Source organism: Penaeus japonicus, unplaced genomic scaffold (genome assembly GCF_977035675.1).
Source record: "Penaeus japonicus unplaced genomic scaffold, GWHDUDI00000001_assembly GWHDUDI00000013, whole genome shotgun sequence".
Taxonomy (NCBI): Eukaryota; Metazoa; Arthropoda; class Malacostraca; order Decapoda; family Penaeidae; genus Penaeus; species Penaeus japonicus.
Window position 1 is genome coordinate 10,190,324 of NW_028234415.1, and position 16,474 is coordinate 10,206,797.

The 16,474-nt window shown below is 52.3% G+C and overlaps 1 protein-coding gene across 6 annotated transcripts in view; it reads left to right on the forward strand.

Moving 5' to 3' along the window:
* The window catches only part of LOC122250593 (uncharacterized), a 243,702-nt gene that overhangs the window by 211,182 nt on the left and 16,046 nt on the right, over positions 1-16,474 (forward strand). The window lies entirely within an intron of this gene.

The following is a 16,474-nucleotide window of genomic DNA, read 5'->3' on the forward strand; positions in this document are numbered from 1 at the left end:
GTATGTGGTATTTGAAAGATAAGGGAGCGAGTTCCGTGTCGTTGCGGAAAATATGCGTAAAAGAACCAGGAAGAGGGAGAGAGAGGGGTGGCAGGAGCGAGAGTGATGAGAGAGAGTGCGAGAGAGCATCGAGAGAGAGAGAGAGAGAGAGGGGGGGTGGGGGGGGGAGGGGGGGGGGGGGTGGGGGGGGGGGTGGGGGGGGGGGGGGGGGGTGGAGTGGGGGGGGGGGGGGGGGAGGATGGGGTGCGGGAGAGATGAGAGGGGAAATAGGAGGATGATTGATTGGTGGTTTGGAGTGGGAGGGTGGAAGGGGGGGGGGGGGGGGGTGGGTGGGGACGGGGAGGGGGGGCGGGTGGGTGTGGGAGAGAGAGAGAGAGAGAGGGGTGAGTGAGAGAGAGTGTGATGAGAGAGAGAGAGTAGAGAGAGAGAGAGAGAGAAAGAGAGTGAGACCCGGAGAGAGAGAGAGAGAGATGAGAGAGAGTGAGAGAGGAGAGAGAGGGGGGGGGTTAGGGGAGGGAGAGAGGGAATGACGTCTTCTCTGCGAATAATTATCGTGGCGAAAAGAAAAGAGAGAGAGTGAGTTTGAGAGTCTTCTCTTGCGAAAAATTATGTGGCGAAAGGAAAGAGAAGCGGAGTCTTTCTTGCAAAATTATCGTGGCGAAAGAAAGAGAAAGAGGGGTGAGGTGGTGGGAGAGAGAGAGAGAGTGATTGAGAGAGAGGGAGGAGGAGGGAGAGAGAAGAGAGAGGAGAGCAGAGGAGATGAGAGATGAGAGGAGAGATGATGAGAGAGAGAGAAGTGAGAGAGAGAGAGGGAGAGTGTGAGTGAGGAGAGACAGAGAGACAGATGCAAGAGAACCAGAGAGAGACAGAGACAGAGACAGAGACAGAAGACAGATTGACGAGAGAGACTGATAAGACAGAGAGAGAGAAGAAGGACCCAGAGGTGAAAGGAGCTGAAAGCGGGTGCTTAGAGCTGAAAGGCTTAGTCAACCACGCAGCCCATGACGGAACCCGAGGCTTCGAGTCCCGAGTGCGCGCCTTCCGAAGCGTTCGGAAGCGAAGGAACGAAAATCCCGAACCGGAGTCCTGTCTCGACCGAAGACCCTCTTAAGTTACACGTGAAAGATGGCGTCCGTATCTGAAATGGCCTTTTTTCTTTTCTTTTCTTTTCTTTTTTTTCTTCTTTTCTTCTTTTTTTTTTTTTTTTTTTTTATCGTGGCGATTCATTACCGCCCTCAAGGGAGACATGGAGGAGGTAATGCATGAGTCGTTTACGCAAAATGGCGTTTCCCCGGAGGCTGGCGGTAGAATGGCCCCGAACATCGTATATATATGATATATCGTGGGCAAGAATGTTCCCTCATTCTCGGCAAGGGGAGCGGAGTGGAGAGGGAGAGGGAGAGGGAGAGGGAGAGGGAGAGGGAGAGGGAGAGGGAGAGGGAGAGGGAGAAGAGGAAGGGGAAGGGGAAGGAAAAGGAGAAGGAGAAGGAGAAGGGAAAAGAGAAGAATAGGGAGAGGGAGAGGGAGAGGGAAAGGGAGATGGATAGGGAGGAGATGAGGGGAGGGATGAGAGGAGAGGGCGGGAGAGCGAGAGAGAGAGAGAGAGAGAGAGAGGAGGAGGGGAGGAGGGAGAGAGAGCAGAGGGAGAGAGGGAGAGAGAGAGAGAGAGAGAGAGAGAGAGAGAGAGAGAGAGAGAGAGAGAGAGAGAGAGAGTAAAACGAGCATGCAGAAAGGAGAGCGTTTGTATGAAGGGTGAAGATATGGGAGGCGTACAGTGAAAATAGGCGTGGGACGGGAGTGCAGCCTCCCGTGCATTTATGATCGTCGAAAGACAGGAGAAGGAAGGAAAAATAAACTTCAATCAATGTTTTTTTTACTGCCGGTGTCTTCTTTTCGTGACGTCAGTGTATGTATTGTCTCGTTATTCACTCTTATCTCCAGTAGACATTTTGAATGTTGATTGCATGCATTAACACTTTCCTGGCGATGCCTCCGTGGTTGTAAATATTGAAGTGTTTACACAGCGGCCAGAGAGCAAGGGCGGTGAGAGGCGTCAGGAGACACGGAGCTGTGACGTAATAACAGCAGCAGCAGCAGTTTTAGTTCTATTAGTACAAGTATTGGCGGTAGGTTGACTCAATGGTGCATCTTACTTGAATATCATAAAATCTAGTCTGTGGAACCGCGGGCTGTCGCATTGCTATTGTTTTCGTCGTGACGAGAATCAACACAGCTGTAGTAGTGATGAATGCACGACGATGCAAGATTCAGATACATCGTATGCTCCTGCGCCGATGCCAGGAAAGGGGGAGGCACCGAGAGGCGGAAAGGGGGGCGAAAAGAAAGCGACCGGAAAGGCGCGGGCACCACGGGGCACTTAGAGCAGACGACGCTGCCCGATGAGGGTGACCAAGGGAGCAGCGGGAAGGAGCGGGTAAAGGGTTCCTTGGTGGCACTCGCGCGGCTGGTGGGAGATAGGGATGCTGATGATGCTAATAATGAGGGATGCTGATGATGCTGATGCTGATAATGAGGATATCGCCAGCAATTGAACTATATTGCTGCGGTCATTGCAACAAATGGTAATACTGGTATTGGTGATCCTAATGATAACGGTCAAAATGCTGGCTATGATCTTGATTACTAATGATGTAGTAATCATAACGTCGACAGTGATAATTATTGTTATAATAATAGTACGGATAAAAAATTGTGACAACAACGATAGTATATGAAATTATTGTTATTAGTCATTAAAGATCTGAATAATGACAGCAAATTGTTGTTATCAACTGAGTGGTTATCAGAATCTGCTCTCCATGTAGCGTGCACTATCCCGAACGCTTATTCTCCTTGCAGTCGCATTTGCATCGGAAGGTTGGGGGGGGGGGGCGTCACGGCAGGCAGGCGGCGCGGCCTAGGTCGCCTTGGCGGATACAACTTCCGTGCCGCTTAATGTATCCCCAGCCTCATGTTGCCCGGCTAGGGTGGCGGGTTTATAACCCGCTTTATCGCTCGTGTGGGACCTCGCTTGCGGGGGGGGGGGGGTAGTAGGGGTGACACATCCAAGCACGCTAGAAGCAGGTGTTCTCTCTCTCTCTCATCTTTCTCTCTCTCTCTTTCTCTGTCTCTCGCTCTCCATCTCCCTCTCCCTCTCCCACTCTAATATTGAGGATAATGATGAGGATAACGATATTATTATTAATGATAATGATTAATATTAATGATAATGGTAGTAATATTAATGATATTGGTAATAATGATGATAACAATAATAATAATGATAGTAATGATAACGTTGATTCTAATAATGATGATGATAATGGTGTTAGGGAAGGAGAAGAGAGCATGGCACCTGCAGTGTGGTCGAGGGCGATCAGCTGACGCGTCTCCGGCCTGCGAGAGAAGCTTATGCGGCGCGGTGGTAAGGAAAGGCGGGGGGGGCGGGGGGAGGGGGGGCGTGACCGCGATGGGCAGTATAATCTCCTGATCTCTTTCCCCTGTGGTAATGAGGCAGCAAGCCCCGCCTGCCAAAAAGACCCCTGAGTTGGTGGCGCGGCGCACCTGCAACAACCTGCGCGTCCTGCAATGCGCGCATTCCGCCGTCTTTTCTTGCTCTCTCCCAGTGCCAAATTGATGAGATTTTTGAGGAATAGTTTGCATGAGTTGGCAGTTGGGGGAGGGGAGGGATAAGGGGGGGGCGGTTTGATTGTTGCTTCGTCTTGAGGAAGGTCCGAGTGGCCTTCGGTGTGGGAATGGGGGGGGGGGGGCGACTGCTGCTGTCATTATTATTTCCGTCTCTCTCTCTCTCTCTCTCTCTCTCTCTCTCTCTCTCTCTCTCTCTCTCTCTCTCTCTCTCTCTCTCTCTCTCTCTCTCTCTCTCTCTCTCTCTCTCTCTCTCTCTCTCTCTCTCTCTCTCTCTCTCTCTTGTTATTGCTCGCTCCCTCCTCCCTTTCCTAGGAACTTCCCGCGGAATTAGAGCTAGAAAGCAGGCGCGTGCCCATGGCCACCGGCTTAGCTGCAAATGTTTCCAGTGATGACGAGATGCTGGTGTTCATAGGCGAATTAGTAGGTTGGGTAGAGGGGGGGGGCATTGCGATCGCGTGGGCGGCTGGATCGCTCGAGGGCGGCGGGCAGGCAGGCGGGCAGGCGGGCGGCCGGCGCGGGCGTCCGGCGCGGGGCCAACTCCCTCAAGGTCGCGCTCCTGGCGAACTTAGCAACCGTAACCTTCTTTGAGTTGCGCTTTTACGAAGGAAGCCGTGTGTGTGATCGCGAAGGATGACAGGAAGGTTCTATTCCTGTCGTCCCGTTGCTGCGGCCGAGGCGCCTCGCCTCCTGCTGCCACGGCGCACCCACGCCTGCCCTATCCTTATCCTACCCCCACCCCCACCCACCCCCCACCCCACACACACGCATACTCCCCTTTCACGCCTCACGCCCAACTCTTTTCCCGCTCGTCCTCCCCACGATCACTATCGTCGTCCCCACCCCACCCCTCTGTCGGCGATGAAAGCGAAAGTGGGTTGGCGGCGACGCGGTAAACGCAGGCGAGCGAGCGACCCACCCAGGTGGAGGCGCGGGAGCTCAGCGCGCGCGGTCGGCCAACTCACTCCTGTGTGCAGTTACCGTCGCCAGTGCGCTGAATCTGTATTGTTGTCGGAGTCCACAGCATGCAGGTTGGCAACGCGATTCGCCGCCAGCTCTCACTGAGGATGGATTGCGGTGGCGTGGCGTTGTCTGCCCCGGCGGCGGCGCACTTACCCGAGGAATCCTCCGCGTCGACGGTGGCAGCGAAACGTGCGGCCGTGTGATACGCATTTGCTTGGTGAGGTATCCACGTAGAGCCTAGAGCCTAGAGTCCTCCCGTCGTCTATCCTACCGTCCTATCCGGCCTGTCCCCCCTCTGACGCCGCGCCGGATGAGCGTCAGATTCACGCGGGTTTATTTACTTTTTATCTAGTAGGCGGGGGAGGGGGAGGAGGGGGGGTTAGTTGTCTAACTAGAACTAGCGAGACGAGACTTAAGGAAGGGCAAGGAGGAAGAGCCGAGGATTCACTCCTTTCTTATACCTCCCCCTCCCCCTAACCCTAACCCTAACCCCCCCAAAACAAGGCATTCACGCCACGCCATTTGCCTTAAGAAATGCGACCGAACGGAACGGCGCGGCCACGTCAGTCAAGAATGAAGAGGAAGGCGAATAAGGAGCAGAGAGAGAGAGAGAGAGAGAGAGAGAGAGAGAGAGAGAGAGAAAGCGAGACAGATTCAGGCCGAGCAGGCAGAGGGGAAGAGTAAAAGAGAAAATGGCTGGTGTGTCATGAAGGCGATCAGTGTCATGGCCGAATCTGTTGGCAACCAGTGTTGTTCACGAATGCGGTCATGCTGCAACGCCCCCCCCCCCCACAAGCCCCAAGCAAGGGAGGGGACGGGGGGAGGGGGAGGAGGAGGAGACTGAGGGAGAGGGAAGGATAGGCTGAGAGACAGAGAGAGAGAGAGAGGGGGATGAAGGAAAAAATAGAGGAGAGGGAGGGAGGGAGAGACAGAGGGAAAGGGAAGGAATGGAAGATGAAGATGAAGGGAGAAAGAAAGAGAGAGGCGAAGGAGGAAATTGAGAGAGAGCTTAATAAGGAGGGAGAGACGAAGAGGAAGAGAGAGAGAGAGAGGCGAAGCGGAATAGAAAAAGAAAGAGAGAGACGAAGAAGAGAGAGAGTCGAAGAAGAAGAAAAGAGAGAGAGAGAGAGAAAGAAAGAAAGAGAGGGAGAGAGAGAAAGAAAGAAAGAAAGAAAGAAAGAGAAGAAAAAAGAAAGAAAGAGAAGAAGGGAAGGAAGACTAGAGAGTGAGAGTGAGAGTGAGCGTGAGAGTGAGAGTGAGAGTGAGAGTGAGAGTGAGAGTGAGTGTGAGAGTGAGTGTGAGATTGTGAGAGTGAGAGTGAGAGTGAGTGGGAGAGGGAGAGAGAGAGAGAGAGAGAGAATTGGACGAGAGAGAGAGAGAGGAAAAAGAGAGATGGGAGAGAGCGACAGAGACAGAGGAGAGGGAAAGAGAGAGAGAGAGAGAGAGAGAGAGAGAGAGAGAGAGAGAAAGAGAAAGAGAAAGAGAAAGAGAAAGAGAAAGAGAGAGAGAAAAGAAAGAAAAAAACGATTTAGAAGAGGATAGAGACCGAGACCGAAAGAAGAGAAAGAGGGAGGAGGCGAGGAGGAGAGAAGCAGGAGCCGAGGGAGAGGGTGCGTGTGTGGAGGCGAGACGAGGCGACCGGGACCCATGAAACCGTATTACAAGGTTCCGGAATGACGTCACAGAGAGAGAGGGGGGGAGGGGAGGGGGGGCAGTCAGGCTCGGAGAAGGCAGAAAGAAATGAAGAATGGCCGGCAAGTCATGAATAAAGAGAAAGCTGAAGGGAGAGGAGGGTGATGATAAAGGGGGACGGTAAAAAAAAAAAAAAATAAAAAAAATAAATCGAATTTGTGTGAAGGAAATGAAGAGAGAGAGAGAGAGAGAGAGAGAGAGAGAGAGAGAGAGAGAGAGAGAGAGAGAGAGAGAGAGAGAGAGAGAGAGAGAGAGAGAGAGAGAGAGAGAGAGAGAGAGAGAGAAAACAGAGCGCATAGAACGTGACAGAAGGACTTTGGGCAGGGCGGTTTGTGTGTCAGGACAAGACTGAGGGAAGTAATGAAAGATGCGTAGATGAGGGACGCTGGAAAGGGCCAAGGCCAAGGGGAGGATTCCATGAGGATTCCATGAGGATTCCATGAGGACTCCTCGAGGACTCCATGGCACGGAAAGCCAAAGCCGGGTCCAACGCAAGCTCGGAAGCAGAAAAGAGGAAACCGTGCAAGCAGAGAGGCCCGAGGAAGGCTCCGTGCGGTCGGTCGGTCGGTCGGTCGGGCAGGGAGGAAGGGAAGCCGACGGTTCTCGAAAGACAGCGGAGGAAAGGAAAGTCACACTAGCAGTTGATGGCCGTGGTTTGGGAGGCTTAGAGAGAGAGAGAGAGAGAGAGAGAGAGAGAGAGAGAGAGAGAGAGAGAGAGAGAGAGAGAGAGAGAGAGAGAGAGAGAAGACGGAGAAGAGGAGGAAGAGAGAGGAGAGATGAGACGAGAGAGATAGGCGGAGAGAGAGAGAGTAGAGAGAGAGGAGGAAGAAAGAGTCGAGTTGAGAGAGGTGAGGTGAGGAGAGAGGAGATGAAGAGGAAGAGAGAGAGAGGAGAGAGATGAGCAGTGAGACGAGAGAGAGGTGAGAGAGGTGGAGAGAGAGAGGGGGGTGAGAGGGAGGGAGAGAGAGAGAGAAAGAGAGAGAGAGAGTGAGTTGGAGAGAGAAGAGAACGAGGAGAGTAGATGATGATGAGAGAATCTGAGAGAGAGAGAGAGAGAGAGCATGAAGAGAGAGTGTGAAGAGGAGGGAAGGGGAGAAATGTAGTTTAAGTGGTAAGGGATGTATTCCTTAGGGATTTCCAAGGGTGGGGGGGGGTTTGGTATGGAGATGGAATGAGGGGAATAGGAGATGGTATCGGTATCGAACGAGTATTGGGGAACGAGGCTCGATGGCGCCCCCTATATATCTGTGTAAGTATACCTATTGCAGCTGTATACTGCTATTGCAGTGGTAGGAATGACTAATGATAATTTTATTGACACCGATGAGGCTGATAAGTACGATAATGAGGAAAATAAACTGGCATTGGCAGTGGCTGCGATAATAGTGTTGACATTGATCACGATGATGAAGATTGCGGTAAGCAGCCTGTGAATGGTGCAGGTGGCAGATGCGAAGAAAAAGTCAGAGGGAGGGTTGGGCCCAGCTGCTGGCATGGGCGATTTCATGCTGCGCGGAATGTTCTTGTTGGCACCGGGCAGGGGAGAGGCACGCCCATCCCGACAAAAAAAAAAGGAGACAACAAGAGTATATGAAAATGCTGATGCCCCATTTTAGTTGCTTGGTTAGCATCGGCGGCAGCAGGTGAATCCCGGATAGCGTGCTCGCGCGCGCGCTCTCGTGCTCATGTGTTTATGAATGTGCAATGCGGGGGGCAAGTGGTGGATTCTGCATTGTTGCGATCAGCAGACTCTGTTGCAAAATGATCGTAACTGTTGGATAAGCCAAGTCGAAACTTCGAAGCCAACTTGTCTTAGAGAAATTCTTGGAAACCTCGTCATGCATGACTTCCCAATCCCGTAGCGCTGTCAACGTCAGACTTACCCCGCCCCATGCCTTTTTTTTTTGGGGGGGGGGGCGTGGCAGAAAGTCGTACTTGATGTCCATCGGTACACGCGGCCGGTCACGTGGCGCGGCCGCCGGGCAGCCTCGGTCACGACACACCAATCAGCTGCCGTGACACGCCATCCGGATTACGTGACCACTTGCCCCGCTCGCTAACGGTGTCCCGCACAGTGCCGCGGCGTCACGGCCTCAGACGAGAAGTCGGGCCCTGATTGGACCTACGCAGGGCCACACGCCGTGCTTGAAGTCGGGATCTGTGTCACACGCGCACGCACACACACACGCACATGCACGTACACTCACGCACACACGCACATGCACGCACACTCACGCACACACGCACATGCACGCACACGTACAAGTACAATCACGCACACACACACTCCCCATTTTCTCACTTAGTTTAAGAGGGGAGGGAGAAAGAAACAGGGAGGGAGGGACGGAGGGACAGAAGGACAGAGATAGAAAGCGGGACAGAGACAAAAAAAGAAAGAGAAAAAGAGACAGATAGACAGACAGACAGACAAAAAGAAAGAGAGAAAAAAGATAAATAAGATAAATATATGCGAGAGGCCAGAATAAGCCCTCAACTCCGGCGAATTGGTCCTTACGAGCAGCTCCTATAAAAGCAATAACCTCTCGACCAATGAGAGGCAGACGCCACCTGCTCCAGGGCGGCCGCAGCCCCTCCAATAGGACGAAAATCTTCGGGTATTGTATTGGAAGTGCGACTTTACGCTGCTCTACTAGGCAAGTGAAGGCGAAGCGGGTAGTAGTGCCTGTGTAATGCTGGCAGGGGAGGGGAGGGTTATCTCCCCCACCCCTCTCTCTTTTTTCTCTCACTCTCTTTTCTTCTCTGTCTTCTCTCTTCTCTTCTCTGTCTTCTCTCTTCTCTTCTCTTCTCTTCTCTTCTCTTCTCTTCTCTTCTTCTCTCTCTCTCTCTCTCTCTCTCTCTCTCTCTCTCTCTCTCTCTCTCTCTCTCTCTCTCTCTCTCTCTCTCTCTCTCTCTCTCTCTCTCTCTCTCTGTCTCTCTTCTCTCTTTCTCTCTCTCTCTCTCTCTCTCTCTCTCTCTCTTCTCTCTCTCTCTCTCTCTCTCTCTCTCTCTCTCTCTCTCTCACTTCTCTCTCTCTCACTTCTCTCTCTCTCTTCTCTCCCTCTCTCTCTCTCTCTTCTCTCCCTCTCTCTCTCTCTTCTCTCTCTCTCTCTCTCTCTCTCTCTCTCTCTCTCTCTCTCTCTCTCTCTCTCTCTCTCTCTCTCTCTCTCTCTCTCTCTCTCTCTCTCTCTCTCTCTCTCTCTCTCTTTAGGCAGCTTCGCTTAGCAAACTCACGATCCGAGTTCGATAAAGCGTAAGGTAAAGCAGATTACTTTTGCTTGCTTGTTTGTTAGCTCTTGCAACATTGCCACAGTCCTTTGCCATGGATTGCTGTTGTTGCGACTTGGTTGTGTCGCCAATACATCGGTATACATCGCGGTTCGTTGTCCCGTCGAACCGCGATTCATTCTTAATTTAAAAATTAATTCTTGGAGTATGATAGTAATGTAGAAGTAAATCATCGTGAGTCGCCGACACCAAGCCAGACGGAATTAGCCCCACCCCTCCCTTTTCTCTCTCTCTCTCTCTCTCTCTCTCTCTCTCTCTCTCTCTCTCTCTCTCTCTCTCTCCCTCTCTCTCTCTCTCTCTCTCTCTCTCTCTCTCTCTCTCTCTCTCTCTCTCTCTCTCTCTCTCTCTCTCTCTCTCTCTCTCTCTCTCTCTCTCTCTAGCCAAAACGCCCGTCTTGTATCCAGCGAGAAACGCGCTCCTGGTTGGTTGCGGATATGCAGGGGGCGTGGTTACCTCGCCTGACTTAGTGCCAGTGACTATAGCAGGTGTAGTATGCTAATGGGCATGGGCGAAGGGCTATGTTGGCTCGGCTGAAGCAGCAGCTGCCCAGCACTCGCTCCTGGGCCGTCGCGGGACACCTGTTGACTCGGGAGTAGCAGGTGCTCCTCGGCCGAGAGGGAGGAGGGGAGGCGTACAGCATGGAACAACATACGCACTCACACCGGCGACGGGGAAGAGGGGAGGGGTGGTATGTGTCTGGGAGGGGTGATCGAAAAGGAATATTTATTTGGAAGAACTAAGGAAATATGAAGGAGGTGGAGATAGAAGAAGGGACGAGCTTGTAGGATAGGAAAAGGGAGAGGAGAGAGACACCGATGGAGAAAGAGAGGATTGAAGAGGAGAGAGAGAAAATGAGCGAACACAAGTAGGCGCGGAGAGTCCTCCTCTTACGTCATAAGCGAGAGAAAAGTTGCTCTAGATACGACAAAGTTTGAATCCGAGGGGGCCGGGGGGGAAGGGGGGTGCTGGATAGGAGGGGCGGAGAGGAGATATCCTGGGATTGCAGTTTGTCAGATGTCATTACGACATTCCTCACAAGTTGCGAGACTCGGGCGCCGTCTGAAGGCCGGTCGGGGACGCAGGACAGAGGAGCACCAGGGGGGAGAGGGGGGAGGCTTATTACGATATGAAGGGCATGGGGGGGGGGGGAATGCCTCCATGTGTATGCACTGGAACGCCCGACCCATACTTGTGGGCATCCCCAGCGCGGCATTCGTGGATCTGCGAAGTCGCATTTCGGTTGAAAAGCCAACGAGAGGACAAAGGACAGTTGAGCCATCCAATGGGAGTTCTCACAGCGAGAGTTGGAGTCGTTCTGATTAGCCAGATGGACGGGCGTAGGCCGGGGCGGGCGAGGCGGGTAATGGGCGAAGCTGGTACCGAAGGGACAAATGGGGAAAATTTGGGAGTGGGAGTAGGAGTGAGTGACTGAGTGAATTGACTTTAGACAGACAGACAGACAGAATTCAAAATTCAAAAAACTTTATTCCATTAAGTACAATAGGTATTCTTTTCACATAAATAATTTATTGCAAAACAATATGTATATAATACATATGTTACATGTCGAATAAGATATCACAGCTGTCAATTTAGGAAATGTTCTTTCAATTTAATCTTGAAATTATTGAGGTTAGTGGTGTCTTTAACATTACGAGGTAGTAGATTCCAGGTCAGGTCCACGTATTAGCATTTGCCGTGTCCCTATATCCGTGCGTGATCTCTTGGCAGAGAGAATTCGAATACCTGATGTGTTTTCCTCAGTTAGTAAGAGAGAGAGAGGGGGGGGAGAGAGTGAGAGAAGGGATGTGAAAGAGAAAGGAGGGATGAGAACGAGAGAAGGGAAGAGGGAGCGAGAGAAGGGGAAGAGAGGGAGAGAGATGGGAAGAGAGGGAGAGAGATGGGAAGAGAGAGAGAGCGGAGGAGAGGAGAGGGAGGATGTTGAAACTTATCGAGAGGAGGAGAGTGAGATGATGGAGAGGGCAGAACAGAGGAGTATAGATGAGAGTGGCCGAGGCCGAAGAATGATTGAGAGGAAAATAGTTAGATGCGAGAGAGAGAGAGAGAGATGGAGATGAGAGAGAGAGAGAGAGAGAGAGAGAGAGAGTGAGAGTGAGAGAGAGAGATGGAGGAAGAGAGAGAGGATGAGAGAAGGGGGGAAGAAGAGAGGAGTGTGAGAGAGAGACGAAGTGCAATGAGCCGAGAGAGAGAGAGAGAGAGAGAGAGAGAGAGAGAGAGAGAGAGAGAGAGAGAGAGAGAGAGAGAGAGAGAGAGAAAGGGAAAGGGAAAGAATGAGGGAGAGAGAGACGGCAAGAATGATAGCTCATTAAGCTTTTCATATATACACCACGGTCCATGGGGGAGATATTATGTTTTCGTTGCCCAAACAGACCAGATCAAAGGGAGCCAAGGGGCGTGCGTGCCATGATGGGTCGGTGTTGCAACCGCGGTGATTGAAGGTGCAATCCACACACACACGCCCCCCCCCCAGAGCACTTCCGTCTGCTGCAAGTATTGGACAGGAAGGCGACTGCATCGGGCATGGCTGTGCTGTTCCTTACAGGCAGAAAGAAGCGCAAAGTAAACTAAGGCGAAATCCTGTGACACCGCCGTGTGTGTTGAGGGAGGGAGGGAGGGGTGGGTGGGTGGGCATCCTCGTGGCGGTTACTGCGGGCGGGCGTGGGCCATTTCCTTGGCTCTAGTGATAAAAGGATATCTGGTTCGTAATCCCTCTCCTCCCCTCCCCCCCAACAGGCGATGTCTTGACGTCATTGGCGGCGATCAGAGGCGCGCTCTCAGCCGTCCCCGGCGGCCATTGCCTTAATATCCGTCTACAAGTTTCTGTTCGATTTCCTTTCATGTCTCTTGGCTCCGGCTTCCTCTTCCGTTTGTCATTTCTTCGCTCCATCTGTCCCTGCCGCCGGTCGTTCGCTCCTGCTCATTACGGCCTCCCCCCCCCCCTCCCGCCCCGGATTGCCTGAGGATTTCCCTCAACAAGGACGGAACGGATGATAGGCGCCTCTCTCTACACCTCCTCCTCCTCCCCCTCTTTATCTTTCTCTCAGTTCCTCTCTCCCTCTCTCTGTTCTTCCCCTTCTCTCCCTCTTTTCCTCTCTATCTATATATCTATCTATAAATAATTTTGCCCCCCCCCCCTCTCTCTCTCTCTCTCTCTCTCTCTCTCTCTCTCTCTCTCTCTCTCTCTCTCTCTCTCTCTCTCTCTCTCTCTCTCTCTCTCTCTCTCTCTCTCTCTCTCTCTCCTTTCTCTCTCTCTCCTTTCTCGCTCTTCCTTTCATCCTCCCTTCCTCCCCTCGTTCCCATCAACGCTAGGAAACTTACTGCTTGGGGAAGACAGGGTGGGGGGGGGGGGTCGTTGGTCAATCCTGCTCGTCCTCTTCCCCTTCCGCGACTTCGTCTTCCCTGCGTGAATGCGTTCGTCGTTGGCGTCCCTTTGTCTTCTCCCTTCGTCGCCCAGACACTCACTTCGCACGAGGAGAGTGGAAGGAATGGCGAAGGGGAAGAAGAGAAGTGGGCGGGGGAGGAGGAGCGATGGGCGGGCAGAGGAGAAGCGACCAGGAGACAGCGAGGAGACAGCCGCGCCGCGCCGTCTGTCCACCCGATCCCTCCCGCGCGAGTGATGCCGATCCCTCTGGCGGCACCGCGGCTCCGGCGGTGTGGCCTTGCAGTGCCGTCGCATCTTGATTGGCTCCGGGACTCGCCGCGTCTTATTTTTGTCATTTATTTCCCTGTGAGGGTCGCAGGCTCTCGGAACCCGTCTCCTCTTCCCGTTTACATTTGATTAGAGTTATTTGTTCTCTCTCTCTCTCTGCCGACCGTCGCGCGCCTCGGCTTCGCTTGCGATGTTTCCCTTTTTCATGTGCTTTGGGGCGGAAGCGCCCGACCGCGACGTCAGGTCCTGAAACCCGACAAGGAAGGCGCCTTCTCTCTCTCTCTCTCTCTCTTTCTTTCTCTCTCTCTTTCTCTCTTTCTTCATCTCATCCTCACATCTTACCATCCTTTCCACCTTCCCTCCTCCTTATCTCCCTCCATCAGTCCCTCTCTCCTTCTCTCCTTCCCTCCCTTCTTCCCTCCTTCCCCCCTTCCCCCCTTCCCCCTTCTCCACCTCTTTCTCCTCTTCCTCCTCTTCATGCCTCCCTCCTCCTTTTCCCTCGCCCTTTCCCTTTCTGTTTCTCCTCTCGCTGTCTCGATGTTTATCTGTGTGTCCTGTATATATATATATATATATATATATATATATATATTATATATATATATATATATTTATATATATATATATATATATATTTTCCTGTCTAGCGTTTTATCTCCCCTCCCTGTGTCTCTGGGCGTCGATGGCTCGGAACGCCTACGTCTTCTGAAGCCGCCCAGATCCCGGGAGATCTTGTTACGCCCTTTAGGCCCAGTATTGGAGTTTCGGGGGAAATATGGCGTGGAACTTCAGATTAACGGTTACGAGGAAGATGTTATGAATAATTAATTCTCCGTCACAGCCGAGAGGCGGGAGGGGTGCGAGGGTGTGGGGGGGGGTAGAATGGTAGAGGGAGAGGGAGAGAGAGAGAGAGAGAGAGAGAGAGAGAGAGAGAGAGAGAGAGAGAGAGAGAGAGAGAGAGAGAGAGAGAGAGAGAGAGAGAGAGAGAGAGAGAGAGAGGGAGGAAAAGAAGAAGAGGTAGGCTGAGGGAAAAGAGGAGGAAGGAAGACTCAGGAATTGGAGTGGAGAATCTGGCGGTAATGCAGGAATCAGATCAGAGAGCAAGACAGATGAGTCCCGAGCCAGCCTTCTCGCCCGCTCGTCCCTTTCACGGCCGCGTGGTCGCTGTGGCAAAAAAAGTCCCGAAGTCGTGATGAATGTCCGCAGACACGCCCGACGTGTGGACTGGACGGCTGCCTTTTCCCGCCTTTTGCTCTCTTCCCCGCGGGTCGTGTGAGATTTTATCCGCCTGTGGCCGATTCTTTCGACTCCAATTTTAGTTTCCTCTTGTGGAGTTTAGGCTCTTTCCTTTTGTGGAGTTTAGGCTCTGAAGCTTTTTAGCGACACATATGTATGTATTCGAGGGACACACGTACGAAAGCAAACAAGTAAGCAAGCAAGCAAGCAAGCAAGCGCGCATATACTTACATGGCGCTACAATCTACTTGAAATGGAGAACTTCCGGGCCGCGCAACTGATGTGGTGTCCTCTGCCCGCGAGGCGGAAAATGAAATCAGAGATTTGTTCAAGAATTTCCTTACTTTAAGGTCGTGCACTTGTTTTCCTAATGTTTCCTCATACGGGTGAGCTGAGAATAACTTGAGCGCGTGAGAATTTTTTAGCTTGAGTGTTTTTTTCAGCTTGTGGTTTGAATGTAACAAAACTTAATATTGGTGTGAACTCTTGGGAAGATTACTCGCGAACTGGGCTACCAAGGGACGTAGTGCGGGGTATAGCCAAGGTTTAGCCAGAGCCTGCCAGTTTGATATCAGCGGATGCGGACACGGGCTAAGGAGCAGCTTGAGACTGATGACGTTGGTGTGGCACTTATGAGGGACGACACGCGAGTGCGCGCGTGTGCACACACATGCACACGCACACGCACACACACTCTTTCCTTCTTTCTTTCTCGTTTTCTTGCTCTCGCGCTTTTTCTCTCTCTATCTCTCCCTCCCTCCCCTCTCTCTCTCTCTCTCTCTCTCTCTCTCTCTCTCTCTCTCTCTCTCTCTCTCTCTCTCTCTCTCTCTCTCTCTCTCTCTCTCTCTCTCTCTCTCTCTCTCCCCCCTCCCGCCACGACGCGAGTTCCGCGGTCTCATAAGCTATTCGGATGCGCCTCCCTGCCCTTGAGGTCAGATCGGGTCGTCCTGAAGCGACGAGGCCGAGCGACGTCCTTTGGAAGCGGCCGTTCTGTATGTTTTCCTTCCTAACCTCGCGCGCGTATTATCTGGCGTTTTATCGGCCTTCCCCGGCGCGTAGCCATTACTGGAAGAGCTGTGGCCCGGGCCCCTTCCCGGAGGTCCTACCCGGAGGCCACGCACGTTAGGGTTAGTCCTCGGGTCTCAAGGGGCTACTAACGCCAGGGACCGAGCCACACCTTCCGGCCTTTTCCCCTCCGGATATTTTTTTTCCAGACACCATAAATTCTTTCGTGCGCAGCAGAGAAGCCTTTTGGCGGATGTATCCCTTACCATCGCCACCCTTCCCTTGCCATCGCCATCGCCTTCCTTCCCTTGCCCTTGGCATTGCCTTCCTTCCCTTGCCCTTGCCCTTGTCATCGCCTTCCTTCCCTTGCCCTTACCCTTGCCATCCGCACCCTGCCCCCTACTCCATCAGTCGGTATCCCCCCCCCCCCCCCCCATCCAGCCAGGCGACCATTCGTGAGATGCCACCAAGTTCTACCGCCACCGAGCCCTTCCGTTGATGTTTACCGTAGCGTAATTTCTCGGGGAAGCAGATGAAAGCCATGGCGGCCCTTTGCGGCAACGCCACGTAGACACGCGGGAAAGAAGTGTAGAGTGGAAAGACCCAGAATGGGGGAATAAGTTCGAAACTTGTGTGTCATGGGTAGTAGCACGAGTTTGGTATAGTGCGGTTGTGTGGGCGGTGGGAGGGGGAAGATAAGTGGTTTAGTACCTGTGGGGGAAAGTGTGTTTGTATGGAAAGTCATTTGAATGCAGAGCGGGAAGGGCGTGGCTCGGCAGGATCCTCTGTTATCTCTCTCTCTCTCTCTCCCTCCCTTCCTTCCTCACTCTCTTTCTTTCTCTCTCTCTCTCTCTCTCTCTCTCTCTCTCTCTCTCTCTCTCTCTCTATATATATATATATATATATATATATATATATATATATATATATATATATATATATATATATATATATATATATATGTATATATGTATATAT